We start from the raw sequence: 4,597 nt of genomic DNA, 5'->3' as shown, positions 1-4,597 counted from the left end.
GCTCGAAAATTCTACGGATAGATGCGGCGACTTACAGAAGGTTTCAAGACCGAAGCATACTCCTGGAGAGCCCCCAAAGGTGATTTAGCCACCGATGCCCAAAGCATACTTAAATTATGGAGGGAACACTTCTCCAGCCTGCTGAATGGCAGTGAACGTACAACGCCTGGAGAAGGCGAACCCGATTCCCAAATCGATGACGATGGAGCAGACGTTCCATTACCCGACCATGAAGAAGTTCGAATATCAATTACCCGCCTGAAGAACAACAAAGCGGCGGGAGCCGATGGATTGCCGGCCGAGCTATTCAAACATGGCGGCGAAAAACTGATAAGGAGCATGCATCAGCTTCTTTGCAAAATATGGTCGGACGAAAGCATGACCAACGATTGGAATTTAAGTGTGCTATGCCCAATCCATAAAAAAGGAGACCCCACAATCTGCGCCAACTACCGTGGGATAAGCCACCCCAACATCGCGTACAAGGTTCTATCGAGCGTATTGTGTGAAAGATTAAAGCCCACCGTCAACAAACTGATTAGACCTTATCAGTGTGGCGTTAGACCTGGAAAATCAACAACCGACCAGATATTCACCATGCGCCAAATTTTGGAAAAGATCCGTGAAAGGAGAATCAACACGCACCACATATTCGTCGATTTCAAAGCTGCTTTCAACAGCACGAAAAGGAGCTGCCCCTACGCTGCGATGTCTGGATTTGGGAAGGACCTCTCCGAGCCGTTCGATACCAAACGAGGTTTCAGACAAGGCGACTCCTTATCGTGCGACTTCTTCCATCTGCTGCTGGAGAAAATTATTCGAGCCGCAGAACTTAATCGAGCAGGTACAATCTTTTATAAGAGTGTACAGCTGCTGGCGTATGCCGATGATATTGTCATCGTACTCGCGACTTGGCTGTCACCACCAACAATGTCAGCCAGGAAATCCAACGCAGGCTTACTCTTGCCAACAGATGCTACTTCGGACTGAGTAGGCAATTGAAAAGTAAAGTCCTCTCTCGACGAACAAAAGCCAAACTCTATAAGTCGCTCATAATTCCCGTCCTTCTATATGGTGCAGAGGCTTAGACGGTGACAACAACCGATGAGTCGACAATACGAGTTTTCGAGAGAAAAGTTCTGCGAAAGATTTATGGTCCTTTGCGCGTTGTCCACGGCGAATATCGCATTCGATGGAACGGTGAGCTGTACGAGATATACGACGACATTGACATAGTTCAGCGAATTAAAAGACAGCGGCTACGCTGGCTAGGTCATGTTGTCCGGATGGATGAAAACACTCCAGCTCTGAAAGTATTCGACGCAGTACCCGCCGCGGAAAGCAGAGGAAGAGGAAGACCTCCACTGCGTTGGAAGGACCAAGTGGAGAAGGACCTGGCTTCGCTTGGAATATCCAATTGGCGCCACGTGGCGAAGAGAAGAAACGACTGGCGCGCTGTTGTTGACTCGGCTATAATCGCGTAAGCGGTGTCTGTGCTAGTAAAGAAGAAGAAGAAGAGACAGGACTCCTTTCATATAAATATGACGCATTACTTTTAGCTATAAAAATACCAATTACACACGTTAAAGCAGATCTAATACTAAAAGCGCCATTACCTAATAGGCAACATTTTGAAGTGATAGGAGAACAGAAATATGCAATTACAATAGGAAACAAATAAATATATAAATACATATACAGAAGGAGCACATTTCAAAAATTAACGTCTGTTCGTTTAACCAATGTAAATACGAATATAACAATTACACAATGATCGAAGATATCGAAGACGACACTATCCTGATTAAAAATGCATATAAAATAGAAATGAAATAAAACTGTGACAATAGAAAAATTGTACTCGAAGGAAATACATTAATAAATTTTTATAATTGTAAAGTTGAGATAAAAAATAAATCATTCCAAAACTAAAAAGTTATTGTAGAAGAAAGATATATTTTTCCTGAAAAAGAAACTGATGTATTACAGTTTGGAAAAGTAATATATTTCTCAGAGATAATAATAAATCAAGAAAAAAATATTAACAAATTGGAAGAATTAATAATACACAAAAATGTAAACTATGGCATAAGCATACTAATAATATTATTAATAGCAATAGGAATATTTGTAAAAATATAATATATAAGAGAAATAAAAATACGAATTTAAATGTAGAATTCAACCTCTTTCAAATGAGGAAAACACAAGAAAAATAATTGGTCCAATGTCAAGCTCAAAACTATAACTATACTTTTATAATCATAAGTAAGTTTCATAATCACTAGTAATAATAAGAAAACTTGGCAGCATTCATATTAGATATTCAATGGAGACCATTGAATCTAGGAGACTCTGTTTGAGTATGTGAGAGAACTGTTAAAAATGTTAACATTTCACAGCGTGAATTCTGTAGTTGTGAGGTGAAATTCCGTGTTACAATTTTATAAAATTTTCAACATCGAACCTGCACCTTCTCTGTGCTTTAAGTTCTCTGTCTGAATTCACTTCACAAAATGATCCACAATTATGAAATAACGCAAAACTTTGCTCGTTGATAACGGTTATTTACTTTTCGACATCTCAGAAAGAAATTAAGTAAAAATTACTGACCAATTTTTGTATTGTAAAACATGCTTAGGTTTTTCAATTGTTTTAATATAGGTGTCTCTATTAAATTTCACATGCCTGTACACTTGATCAGGGTTTACTGGGACAGTAAATTGATCGTGCCAAAAAACAAATTTTCTAACAAATCTCAAAATCAGGACCAATTTAAAAAAGTAATCCAAGCAAAAAAAGATACACGTGTAAAACAATCTCATTTTACATGTAAATGTATCTATTCGTACCATGAGAATTTGCATGGTATTATATTTGTACATACATCTGTATTACTGTTAAAAGGAACAAATAAAAATATTCTGGGAATGGTTAAATAATAATAATAAATTTCAAATTTGGGTCCAAGTAGTGGAAATGATTTTCTAGTTCTGTCGCCATTTTCGAATTCGTATTATGATAACATGAAATAAAAAACTCGTACAAAAATGTAAAAAAGGTACCAGTTGTATAAAAAACCGTACCAAAAAGAGGTCAAATGTATAATCGGAAGTTTTGCTGGAAAATAGTAGAAGAACGAATTGGTTTACAACTGTACCTAATATCCTTACAATACAAATCAATAATATAGAAATACAGTTTGAACTGATATTGCTTTTAAAGCACCTCTCATCTGAAAGTTGTCGTAATCGGATTATAATTTTTTAAGACTTCCCAATTTATTGAATTTCATCTCTTTTCGAAACAATGCCGAAAAACTTTATAACATTTATATGTATGTTACCTTCCCATAGGCACTAATATAAATAAAGCTGATTTTTTCTAATAAAGTTGATTTTTATATAATTGTTTGGAATACAAAACAAATTATGGTAACTATGGTTTTTTCGGCAAAATCAATTTATTTTATTCAAAATAGTTTCCTTCTGCTTCAATACAGCTTTTTGCACGGTCCAAAAGTATGTGAAACGTGTGTTTTAGCTCCTTAGCCGGTATGGCCGCCAGTATGCCGGTGAAAGCCTTTTGAATGGCCTCTACGTCTGCATAACACTTACCTTCCATGGTCAAATGAATTTTTCCGAAATGGAAGAAGTGGCACCGTGCCATATTAGGTGAATTCGGGGAGTGGTTAATAGTTAAAATGTGATTTTTGGTCAAATAATCGGTCACAAGCGTCGAATCGAATGTTGGAATCTAAGGATTTTTTTGTCGTCAGTCAATTTGTGCGGAACAAACCGTGCACACAGCTTTCGTAAGCCCAAATGTTCGGTCAAAATGCGATAAATCGATGTTTTGGAGATGTTCAATTCCATTTCCATGTATTTCAATGATGATTTATGTTGATTTTTGATGAATTCACACACAGTTTCGAATTTCCGATGATCACGGATTTTGATTAGCCCACATGTTGATCGTCATTTATGTATGACCTTACGACCACTTTGAAAACGTTGAAACCACTCGTGCACTCTGCTACGGAATAGGCAATCATCGCCATAATCTTGTTTCATCAATTGAAACGTTTCGGTAAAAGTTTTACAAATTTTAAAACAAAATGTAATGTTGGCTCTTTGTTCGAAGCTCATTTTCGCACCAATAACATAAACATACTGTCACTTAAAACACAATTACTTCACTTCCAATCAATGAAATTCTCACTGGACAATCGACAAAGATAGCACATTCTGGCACAACAGTCGACATATAGATGGCGCCACCAAGAGGCGCTAGATTCAAAAAGTCCTGTTTACTTTGGAACACACCTTATATTGTTTTTTCAAAACCTCAAAATATTTCCCAGCTTTTGATCCTTGATACTTGTGACCGTATAAAACAGTAGTCACTTTCCTTATTGCTTTCTTTTAACCGTTTCAACTAATAAAGTTCGCGCTAAAGTAACTACGTATCGATATCTACTATGGAGTTTATACCCATTGAGAATCTCTCCAAAATTATGCGGTACACTCTGTAATAGTCGATAATAGCCCGCTTACTTTCTCTAAACTTTCAACGAACTCGATTCACCGCATCTTTA

This window comes from Bactrocera dorsalis, chromosome 1, assembly GCF_023373825.1.
Source record: "Bactrocera dorsalis isolate Fly_Bdor chromosome 1, ASM2337382v1, whole genome shotgun sequence".
In the NCBI taxonomy this organism is placed as follows: domain Eukaryota; kingdom Metazoa; phylum Arthropoda; class Insecta; order Diptera; family Tephritidae; genus Bactrocera; species Bactrocera dorsalis.
The sequence above is the reverse complement of the archived record's forward strand: the minus strand, read 5'-3'. Positions refer to the sequence as shown.